Source organism: Lepidochelys kempii, chromosome 2, assembly GCF_965140285.1.
Source record: "Lepidochelys kempii isolate rLepKem1 chromosome 2, rLepKem1.hap1, whole genome shotgun sequence".
NCBI classification, from domain to species: domain Eukaryota; kingdom Metazoa; phylum Chordata; order Testudines; family Cheloniidae; genus Lepidochelys; species Lepidochelys kempii.
This window is the reverse complement of record NC_136381.1, coordinates 76,289,178-76,301,544: the sequence shown is the minus strand read 5'-3', so window position 1 is coordinate 76,301,544 and position 12,367 is coordinate 76,289,178. Positions and strand designations below refer to the sequence as shown.

Here is a 12,367-nt window from a genome sequence, read left to right as displayed (position 1 = left end):
TCTCGACGGGGAACTCTCTTCTTGCCTCTTCTGCTACTACCTCCAGGTATGCACGGCAGGGAGACACCTCATAGAATCATAGAATATCAGGGTTGGAAGGGACCTCAGGAGGTCATCTAGTCCAACCCCCTGCTCAAAAGCAGGACCAATCCCAATTAAATCATCCCAGCCAGAGCTTTGTCAAGCCTGACCTTAAAAACTTCTAAGGAAGGAGATTCCACCACCTCCCTAGGCAACGCATTCCAGTGTTTCACCACCCTCCTAGTGAAAAAGTTTTTCCTAATATCCAACCTAAACCTCCCCCACTGCAACTTGAGACCATTACTCCTTGTCCTGTCCTCTTCTACCACTGAGAATAGTCTAGAACCATCCTCTCTGGAACCACCTCTCAGGTAGTTGAAAGCAGCTATCAAATCCCCCCTCATTCTTCTCTTCTGGAGACTAAACAATCCCAGTTCCCTCAGCCTCTCCTCATAAGTCATGTGTTCCAGACCCCTAATCATTTTTGTTGCCCTTCGCTGGACTCTTTCCAATTTATCCACATCCTTCTTGTAGTGTGGGGCCCAAAACTGGACACAGTACTCCAGATGAGGCCTCACCAATGTCGAATAGAGGGGAACGATCACGTTCCTCGATCTGCTCGCTATGCCCCTACTTATACATCCCAAAATGCCATTGGTCTTCTTGGGAACAAGGGCACACTGCTGACTCATATCCAGCTTCTCGTCCACTGTCACCCCTAGGTCCTTTTCCACAGAACTGCTGCCTAGCCATTCGGTCCCTAGTCTGTAGCTGTGCATTGGGTTCTTCCATCCTAAGTGCAGGACCCTGCACTTATCCTTATTGAACCTCATCAGATTTCTTTTGGCCCAATCCTCCAATTTGTCTAGGTCCCTCTGTATCCTATCCCTGCCCTCCAGCGTATCTACCACTCCTCCCAGTTTAGTATCATCCGCAAATTTGCTGAGAGTGCAATCCACACCATCCTCCAGATCATTTATGAAGATATTGAACAAAACCGGCCCCAGGACAGACCCCTGGGGCACTCCACTTGACACCGGCTGCCAACTAGACATGGAGCTATTGATCACTACCCGTTGAGCCCGACAATCTAGCCAACTTTCTACCCACCTTATAGTGCATTCATCCAGCCCGTACTTCTTTAACTTGCTGACAAGAATACTGTGGGAGACTTTAGCTTTGCTAAAGTCAAGAAACAATACATCCAGTGCTTTCCCTTCATCCACAGAACCAGTAATCTCATCATAGAAGGCGATTAGATTAGTCAGGCATGACCTTCCCTTGGTGAATCCATGCTGACTATTCCTGATCATTTTCCTCTCATGTAAGTGCTTCAGGATTGATTCTTTGAGGACCTTCTCCATGATTTTTCCGGGGACTGAAGTGAGGCTGACTGGCCTGTAGTTCCCAGGATCCTCCTTCTTCCCTTTTTTAAAGATTGGCACTACATTAGCCTTTTTCCAGTCATCCAGGACTTCCCCCGTTCGCCACGAGTTTTCAAAGATAATGGCCAATGGCTCTGCAATCACAGCCGCCAGTTCCTTTAGCACTCTCGGATGCAACTCGTCCGGCCCCATGGACTTGTGCACGTCCAGCTTTTCTAAATAGTCCCTAACCACCTCTTTCTCCACAGAGGGCTGGCTATCTATTCCCCATTTGTGATGCCCAGTGCAGCAGTCTGGGAGCTGACCTTGTTAGTGAAGACAGAGGCAAAAAAAGCATTGAGTACATTAGCTTTTTCCACATCCTCTGTCACTAGGTTGCCTCCCTCATTCATTAAGGGGCCCACACTTTCCTTGGCTTTCTTCTTGTTGCCAACATACCTGAAGAAACCCTTCTTGTTACTCTTAACATCTCTCGCTAGCTGCAGCTCCAGGTGCGATTTGGCCTTCCTGATTTCATTCCTACATGCCCGAGCAATATTTTTATACTCTTCCCTGGTCATATGTCCAACGTTCCACTTCTTGTAAGCTTCTTTTTTATGTTTAAGATCTGCTAGGATTTCACCGTTAAGCCAAGCTGGTCGCCTGCCATATTTACTATTCTTTCGACACATCGGGATGGTTTGTCCCTGTAACCTCAACAGGGATTCCTTGAAATACAGCCAGCTCTCCTGGACTCCTTTCCCCTTCATGTTAGTCCCCTAGGGGATCCTACCCATCCGTTCCCTGAGGGAGTCTAAGTCTGCATTCCTGAAGTCCAGGGTCCGTATCCTGCTGCTTACCTTTCTTCCCTGGGTCAGGATCCTGAACTCAACCAACTCATGGTCACTGCCTCCCAGATTCCCATCCACTTTTGCTTCCCCTACTAATTCTTCCTGGTTTGTGAGCAGCAGGTCAAGAAAAGCTCCCCCCCAGTTGGCTCCTCTAGCACTTATGTCTACAGGCTATGTCTGCACTTACAGTGGTGTGTAGCATACATACACTGTACGTTGCCGTAGCATGGGTACAAACAGCACTGAAATAGTGAGGCAATGCTTAGGTGAGTGGAGTAAAGACACTCTGGAATCTTAATAGTCCTCTCAACACCTTCCCCGCATCCCTCCACTCCAGCAGCATACAAGGAGCAGCTGGGGAAGAAAAGGGGCCAAGTTGTTGTTGCAGTCATTGGGAATCCTGTAGCCATGGTAGCCCATCTGTACTTCCACCAGAATTTGTTTGCTCAGCCCCAGTCTGCAGAAAGAAAAGCCTGTCACCCATGCGCCACTCAGGAGAGATCCCCTAGCATGATCCTGAGGATACCCAGGCCCCACTTTTGACATCAGTTGGAGAGAGCTTCAGCACTCAAGTGAAAACTGCCAAACTCATGAATCCAAGGTGACCGGTTCTCACTCTCCACCTGACCATCACGCAGCCAGAGTCTTCAGGATGACTAGCCTGCCACTACTATTTGTTGCAAAAGTCACAAGACACTTGCATGCCAATGCTCCTGTAGCTTTGAAGAACAGCTACCTGGAAGGGAAGTCAGTTCCTAGACTCATACATTTTAAGACCAGAAGGGACCATCGTGATCAGCTAGTCTGACCTCCTGCACATTGCAGGCCACAGAATCTCACCCCTCACTCCTGTAATAGACTGACTGACTTTGGGCTGAATTACTGAAGTCCTCAAATCATGATTTAAAGCCTTCAAGTTACAAAGAATCCACCATTTACACTAGTTTAAACCTGCAAGTGACCCATGCCCCATGCTGCAGAGGAAGGGAAAAAATCCCCAGGGTCTTCACCAATCTGATCTGAGGGGAATCCTTCCCAACCCCAAATGTGGCAAATGTGACCCTGAGTATGTGGGCAAGACCCATCAGCCAGACACCTGGGAGCCCCAATGAGTTACTGGGGATAGGGAAGCACAATGGATCAGAGAGGTGGATCACAGGTGTGTTGGGGGAAGAGTAAGAAATTGATGGGTTTTGGGGGAAAAGAAGTATGGAATTGATACATTTTTGTAGTGTGGAGAAAAAGGAGGAGAGAATTTTGTCCAGGTAACATCATGTGTACCACTGAATGAGGCAGAAAATTTTGTGGGAGCCTCTTATTAAAACTGTGGCAGCACATCACTTATTGTATTGTAGCCAAGATCTAAGTGCTGTCACGCTGAGTAATAATGCCACCTCCTTTGAGAATGCAACACAGCTTAGAGTATTATAGGCAAAATACAAAGAAATTAAAAATGACCAAATTATTTCACATGGGCTTGATGTGCATTGAGCAGCAACAAAATTGATTTGATCAACAGAAAGAGCTGCTTCTAAGCTAATATGATTTATTGAGTTAAAAATCCTCTTTTTCACATTGCTTAAATCTGGATCTACATGATGACAAATCCAAACGTGCCATTTAAGTTTATCATGTAAATAATAATGAGTTTTCAAAATTAGAATGCAGATCAAAATAGGTCTTTAAATTGCAATGGTCTCTTGGGTCAAAAATGCACTTATTGAATAGTTCACAAATACGAACTGCTTAGATTGTGAGCTTCTATTTATTAAGGCCCATGTGAGTAACTTACACATTTGAGTAGTACTGTTGAACTCAGTAGGATTACTCAGATGTGTAAAGTTACTTACAGGCATAAGTGCTTGCAGTGCTTAGATTGTTAGCGTCTCAGTCTAGGGACTATTTTTTCTTGTACAGTACCAAGCACTTTATCAGCACTTCGATTATACTATTTATTATCAGGAAAATAATATTTCTACCAAACCACATGCAGTGTGATATTTTTTATTTTGTTTTGTAATGCAGTATTCTACTGCAAAAAATGTAAACAAAGTGATTAGGGACCATTTTTTATGTGTGGGCTGGTGAGTACACCTTTAAAAATTATGGGCCCCACTCCCTGCACCTGCATTTGCACCCCTAAATCAGCAAATAACAAATTGCCAGTTTGTATGGACAAAATTTGCATGCAGAAATGTGGGATTCTGTGGGAGTACTGGTTGCCCCTGGGTTTGACATTTTGGCCTTTAATGTTAAACAGCAAAGTTAGTCTTCTAATTGTTCAGCAGAAGGGAAATGTTTTCCTCTTTGACACAGTTCTCTGAACCAGCAGTGATTCCATGGGTAAAACTCAGCCCTGTACAGAGGGCCAACACAAAATCTCTGTACCATTTAAGTCCCACTTAACCTCTCAAAAAAGCCAAAATAGCCCTATTTTGAGGGCTTAAGTGGGGTTTAGGTGGCCCATAGGCCTTGTACCGGCCCTCTGTAACAAGGTGTAAAAATAACCAAAGTCAACTGTTTGAAGGACAAAAGAAATAATCAAGGGCAGATTAGGCAAAATCAGCATCTTTTCCCACTCTGCACCCATCTCATTCTGTATAGACAGAATCCATTTCTTCCTACTTCCTTTGAGTTAATTGTAACTTGCATTGAGTAGTATCATGGAGAGAGGCATAAAAAGCAGCAACAGTAATAGTGCTCAAGGGGAATTAGCAGCTCTACTGCAGAACAGAAATCTCTGAGTAAATGTCCTAGCAATAACTGAGCCAGTTTGATACCAGTCAAAGTCCACACACAGAATACCCCTCTTATAGTACTGTCAAGAATTTGAGTCTGGTAAGCCTCAGGGCACAATGGGAGCTCATTTATAGTGTTCAGCATTTAGCTGATTTTTTTGTTTATTTAGTTTTTTTTATAGTTATTTTTTGTTTTGGCAGATAAATACTCATGGCCAAATAGTGCTTTTGCAGCATTGGCACCTGTAGGGGGCAATGTAGAGTCCCCCACTTACACCCCAGGGGAGCACCAGCAGGTATTATGCTTCAAAGAGAAGAGTGGGCACCATGTCTTTCAGATGAGGATCTAAAACTGTAGTAAGAACATCTTTCAGTGATTTACTTAAACTTTATTCAAGAGTTCTTCTCCTGATGGCTAAAGTGGTGCTTGTAAAATGCACTGCAACATCATCAGTCATTTCACGCTGTACCCTATATTTTTTCTCCTCTAGGCAAACAAAAGTGATGCTATCATAATTAGAACAATATCATGGCAATTATCTCAGTGACAGAACCTGTGATTGAGGTTTTTATTTCTCACAAGACACATTTATATAAAGATGGGTCTGAACCAAAACCCTAGATCCAAACAGCTCACAGTCATAGGGAAAATCAGATCCGAGTATGAATGTTGTGGCTGGCCCCTAGCACAATAATAGGCTGACAGTAAATACTGGATCCAAACGCTGGAGAAATTAAGATCCAGAACCAAATTTTACAGCTCAAGGTCTGAATTGATTTGGTCAGACTGGCTGTGTTCAGGGTACCCCACCTTTGCAATGCAGTGGAGATGCTAGCTGGCTCCTTGGAAAGGCTGTACTCTGTCCTCTTGAGCACAGTGAAGATATTGGCGGGCTTTGTAGACCCATTGGAGAGTCTGTGCCCATTTGTCTGTGTTTCCTTTCCCCCATGTAAGGAGGTGAAGATTTTTTGCTGATCTCTACAGGTCTCCCCTGTGAGAATAAAGACATCCAAGCCGGTCCCTGCAAGACAATGTAAACATCCCACAGTGAAGATGGGTTTACCCAAAGAAAGGGAGGCCCAGGAATCAGTACTGAACATGCATGCTGGAAAAGGTAGGGAGAAAAAAACCCCAAGATCTGTCACAAATGTTAATTAAATCCATGTCTGAATCAAAATTTACTCTGATTCACCATTAATATTTTTCCAAACAAACTCAAATTTTTGCTCACTAGTTGGTCTTCTCCAAAATGTTTATGGAAAATAAACAGACTTTCTTTAAGATTCCATAGAGCAGGTATCAGATATGGAGCGCTCCCTTCCCCCCATCACCCTTCTGCACGACAGCAAAGACTTAATGATTTACGCTGTTTGAAGAGTCATTCAAGCAATTCCACCTGGTCAGTAGCACAGGGTACTTCCTATATGAGCTGGTGCAAGAGACATTTTGCAGCTAAAACTCTTAGGATGTGTTAAGAGCTACACAGGAATGACCGAGGTGACTGCAGACTCGCAGTGCAATGACCTGCATGTTTTGTGTATTTTTTGTGAGTGTCTGGAAAATTATATAGAATCAAATTAAGGCAGCATGCAAAATGAACACGCAGCACATCAACACAGTCTCCATCCTTAATGGCATATGTTACGTAGCTCTCCATTATCAGATGAAAGAAACTCAGGAGACAGAGATCAAAGGGTTCGCTTCCAAGTGATCTTGTCATGCAGCTTCTTAAATGATAATGTAAAGGTTTTAAAAAACATTTAGCATAATTTCTACTAAGTGTCACAGCCTAGTGAACCATTAAGAGTGAACTAGTTCATTGAACCGAACTGAAGTGAACAGATGGAATTCCACCCTCAGTATGCTTGAGAGACTCCATGAACAATACAAAGTCTCCTTTTAAATCTCCTCCTCTGAGCTCGTTACCAGTGCAAATATGTGGTGGGCTCTACAGTCACAAAGGCTGTGGCTCCCTCCTCTAGAAAGCCATGCTGTACTGTATGATTTTTAAAAAATGTACCTTAATTTAGTTTTGCTTTTTCTCTTTGTTTCTCACATAATGTGATGGTCGGAAAAGAGGGTGGACACCCTGATTTCAGCTTGCCAGAGCTTTTTGGCTTACCATCAATCCCATTTTCTCCAGATTTCACTTAAAAACAAAACAAAGCATTTTTCTTGGGAACAGATATTTGTGCCCCTGCAGTTCCGAAATTCTACAGGGGTATGTGGCTTAGGCACTGTTGCCACGGTTGCACTTATGCTCTCTTCTTTGCATTCTCTTTCCTGCTACCCTGCATAATAGACAAATCATGCTGCACAGGTATGCGTGACCTAGCTCTCTCCCCAGTCCCCCTTTTAAAGAGCTGTTTACAGGTTAATCTTCATGGAAATCTGGATCTTTATCGCAGGGCTGAAATTTCCACAGAGTTCGTGATTTTGTGAACAGAGTGTGAGCCATCTCCTCAGGCCAGTTTATAGTAAAGGCCAGTAGGGTGCCTCTAAGCTTCAGCAGGCCATGTAAATCAGTTATGCAGCAGTCCTAAGGATAATCAGCCTGGTGTGGAGGAGAGAATCTGTACCCACCCTGTAGCTGGGAGGTACAGATTTGCTCTGAGGACAGAGAAATCATGCAATATGCTCCTGTTCCCCCAGAAGCAGCCCTCTCCCCATAATCCAGCCTGGACCGCAGGGGTTACTCCAGGACTAGGGCTGCAGTTACAGCTGCACAGGTGACTCACAGGAGAAAGACACAGCATCCTTTCCCCCTCAGACAACCTGACCTTTACTGGAGTGCTGTGGTTGCTGAGGGAGTGAGGGGTTGTTTTCTCCCATTTCCACTCTTCAGGGTCAGAGGTGGATTTTCAGCTTGATGAGCTCTATGCCTCCCCTGAGGTCATCTTACGGGGCTTGACTGCCATACGTAAAGTGGCCAGGCTAGCTGGAGTCATGGATCCTGCCCTGAGGAGAGACTGGGTGGCTGATACATGGCCACATGAGAAGAAGACTCCTCCTCAGGATATGTGCTGCCTTCCAGAGCCTAGACTAGCTGAAAAGATTCTCGGGCCTCCTTGCTGAGGGCAGTAGTAGACCTAATTTTGGCCCAGATTCATTTTCACAGCACACAGTTAGAAGAACAACAGCTTTGCACCCTTCTCAGAACCATATACACTAGCTAATTATGCTCCTGAGGATTGATAGGTTAGCCGTCTGAGTCTTTTCTCACCTTCACCAGGTTTATATTGGTGTAACTCAGTTGACTTCAGTGTTACTCCCAATTCACACCAGTGCAAGTGACATCAGAATCCGGCCCTGAGTATTTTGAATCTTTTCCTTTGCATTAATGCAGTGTTCTGTGCCTGGGCTCTCCAAGTGGCAATCCAGACAAGGTCTTTAAAATATTACTTACCCATTAGAGATCTCTTCCAAAGTCCATTAAATTGTGAAAATGTAAACTAATCTTCTTCGGTGTCCATCTCGATGCCATTTCAGCATTTCAGGCATGTGTTCTTTAGTTACAGAGTCTGCTACATTTTCAAAGATCACGCTAGCCATTTTCATCAGCTCGGTGGCATTCTGAAAGTGCATGGCAAGAATCAACATTTATAAACTGGTAACTGTAGTTGTAAAGAAAGGTTTTTAATTAAAATGGATAATTTCTAGTCTTCTGTTATGTTGTCTGTGAGCCACTAGTACAGGAATTTTACATAAATGGTAGCGGTAGGCTCAAACTGGAATTTGGGATACAAACTCGCCAGGACTGTGGGGCAGTTTGAATCTGAAATGTGCAACTCAGGCCTATTTCTATAATGGGCTGAACTGGACCCCCAAATTTAAACACCTCTGAACTTTGGGGAAGTTTGGGCCCAGACTTCATTGCTCAAAACTAAATTCTGCCACACGCTGCCCCAGGATAGTGTTCAGGGAGGCAGGGTTGTGGGTAGGTAAGGAGGGATGGGGAACCTCTTTCCCCTATACAAGCAGCAAGACAGAAGCTTTCTCATATAGTTCAGGGCATTAGCAGAGGCTGCCAGCAAGACAACACATTCCTAAGGGGGCAGGAGCTGCTGGTTAGTCAGGCGTGCTTAGCCCTTCCCCCATTTGGCTAGAGCGTGTGCTGCAGTCAGCAGCAAGCTCTAACCAGGGGCACACTGCTTCTCAAAAAAGCAGCAAAATACTCTCCTCAGCACATTCTCCTTGCCCACCATAAGATGTCTTGCCTTCGCTGACAGAAGTCTCATCCTTTGCAAAGGATTCGTTTGGCAGTACTTTGGTCTCTTTCCTTTCACTGACCAGGGTAGGATTTAGCCCTACGGTTCTTCTGGCTGTCAAACCAATAGTAAAGCAGAATAGAAATTGGGCTCCCAAGTGTCTTTCTGGTATCACAAATTGTGTCATTTTGGAGAAAGATGGCTTGCACAAACAGTCAGCCCAGAAATGACACTTGCAATTAAAAGTCTGAATAGTTTATATGCTGCAAGACATGTTTCTCACCTATGGGAATTCCAGATTGCTACAATGAACAGAAATGGCCACAGTCTACCACTGAATCTCACTTATCTCACACTCTTATCAAGCCCTTTCTAAACATTCTAAACACTTCCTCCATGAGATGGTGGTCAACTTCCAATGGCAAAGGTATTGTTGCCCTGGATACTGGCAGATGCTTGTCTCATTAAGTGCCCAGTCCTGTAACCTCTACTCATGTGAAAGTAACAATAGTTCAAGGATTGGTCCCTTCATTTGTAGACACAGACAGGAAAGAGTGTTCTCTGACTCATTATCATCTTCCTTTCTTTTTTTTCCTTTCACCATTTACATTGCATGCATATACTTCAAGAACTTGGCTTCAGTCTTGATTGAAATATTTAATGAATATTATTCATTGTTGATATTCTCATGATGTTGTTTTCATTCATTTTAAATCTGCCAAACCTTCCCATTTTTCAAGGATGCCTGGCCTTTTAAATAAGGGAAGCCTTCCGATACCTTTGTTACATCTTTTTGGGACCTCTTTGGCTTATTGCTTTTATCATTTTTACTTTGATTAAAACAAAATGAATAACAATGTCAGGCTCTCCATTTCTTAAATACCTCATACTTTGTCATTATTGTCCACAAACGGTTGATACCAATCAACTTTCTTCAACTCATTCCACTGGCAATATTGATGTGTGTCTAGAACCATTCACAAATATTCCCAGAAGTGTTTCCAATCTGGTGATATTATGATAATTTAGACCTAAGGGCTTATTAGCTTCCATGTTATTCATTTCACCTAGTTTCATTTCCTTGGACTAAGTCCAGAATAGCCCCTGGTCTTGTTGATTGCTCCTCAAACTGAAGAAGCAGTTCTATACACCACACTTAGAAACATGCATCCATCCTTAATGACTTCACTACTGCTATACCCATCAGTGTCAGGGTAATTGAAATTCCACTATAGTCACTGCCTCTGTCTGTTTACAGCTTACTCCTTATCTATATAAGCATTTCCTGATCAACTATTTTGTTTTAACCACGTCACTGGTCAGCTCAGTTTCTTTGTGATTGTTTTATACCATGTGAAAATCTCCTTATTCATGCTCTGCCTCTCAGATTTTTGGTAAGTTAAATGAAAAAAATAGCATTATGAGGCTCACATTATCTGATGTTTTTCCCCCCAGTTAGGATTAGAGTAAGTGCTCATTTTAGGCCACTTGCCAAGTATACAATGAGTGGTTGCTCAAGTCTAAAAGAAAATGGAGAAAAAAAATTAGGGGGGCAAAGAGAGGGAAGCTGTTCCAAATATACAAGTTATATGAGGTCTCTTTTCTACAGTTTTCCTAGAAAATTAGGTGGGAGGATTAAAGTTGCAACTTGGGTTGCTTTAAATCACACAACTTGCACTTGCTAAGGAAGGCACCAGAGGTCTTACTGACTCTGGGAGCATTACAGGCTCATATTTTCACACAGCGTAACTGATCTTGAACAATGTCTCCAATTTATTAGGCACAAACAGGCTTTAAGAAGCCAGTGTTTCATTTTTAACCTAAGCAGTTTTTCTTTAAATAAAACTTTGAGTTAGATTCTCCTCCTTGTATTGTAACTCTGGGTATGGTTGGAGGTTTTTTTTCCACATTCATTTAAAAAAATTCCTGCCAAGATTTTAGTGTTCGAGAGCATCGATTCTCAGCCTTTTCCATACCAGGACCCAACTGGGACTCGCCTCTTCTTTAGCAATTTGGGAAAGACCAAATGGTCACAAGCTTCTGACACCTATTCTTGTGTGCCAGTTGAGAATCCCTTCTTCAGAGCAAGGGTTGAGAACATTTGGCCTTTATCTGAAGAGCCAAAACATATCTTTGCCCCTTGTCTTAAAATGTGCATCAGCAGGTGCAGCTGTGGCGATTACATCTTTCAGGGAGCCAGAAGTTACAGAATTAAAAGTATCCACACAAGTGGTTTGTGGCAGTTTAACCACCCATTTCCCACTGGAAAAATCCAAAAGGTTCTTGTGAATCACACATTAGGAAGGGTACAGCACTCTGTACAAGCAATTGCAAAGGCATCAGTCACCCTAGTATCCAGATTTTCAAAGCAGCCTAAAAGATTTAGACACATATGGAATTTCAACTAAGGTGTTTAAACCAAATAGCGAGTAACAAGTGCAAATTCCAAACTCATACACAGAGAGGCAACTCTCAGAGACAGTTTAACCCATGTATTGGAGGGCAAACATGGGCCCTTAATTGCAGTTAATAAATTAATTAGCACTGCACTCCTTGTCTGGATTCAAAGTACTATTCACTAAGGTGTGATGCACATTGAGTGCTTGTATTATTGGGCGATGAGCGGTAGGAATGTTACAGTAAACGTGTGTTGATGCTCTGAATTCTGTGACTACTGGATCCCAAAGAGATTTAGTCTCTACACCTTCTAGTGCTGATGCTATCTTGCACTCTTTAGAGATTTCAGAGGGAGCTGTGTCTATGGATAAGAGGGGAGAACTGGGCATATAAGATGTACGCCTCCCATACTCATTTCGAAGCCTGTACAGTCACAGCCCTTGAGATCCCCTGAGCTCAGACTGCTTCAACAGATGCGCCTGGGAAGCACACACACAGGCAGCTTGCAGATTGGGCCTTTTATCCTTCGTGTTAGTTTTTGGATTTAAAATATATAAATCCTATGTTCAAGGCCTTGTAGAAACACTACCATGCATTGTGGTAGTGAACAGAAATGACCTTTGATATGGCCAAGGGAACAGGCAGATCTGCCATGATAACAACCAATAAAAATGTTGATACAGGAAGAACTTGTTTAGTCTTCCAGATGGAGTAACCTCTTGGTTCTGTGAGATGCCGAACACCTATCTTCCATTCACTTAACTGGAAATGAGGATGCCCAGTTACT

At 43.3% G+C, this 12,367-nt stretch overlaps 1 long non-coding RNA gene across 1 annotated transcript; it reads right to left on the bottom strand.

Annotated features, from left to right (window-relative positions):
* Positions 1–5,394: 5,394 nt before the first annotated feature.
* Positions 5,395–10,667, bottom strand: LOC140905923 (uncharacterized). Its single transcript, XR_012156985.1, has 3 exons — positions 10,615–10,667; positions 8,382–8,548; positions 5,395–5,996 (listed from the first exon to the last, which is right to left on the bottom strand). It is a non-coding gene; the product is annotated as an uncharacterized LOC140905923 (long non-coding RNA).
* Between the last annotated feature and the right edge of the window lie 1,700 nt (positions 10,668–12,367).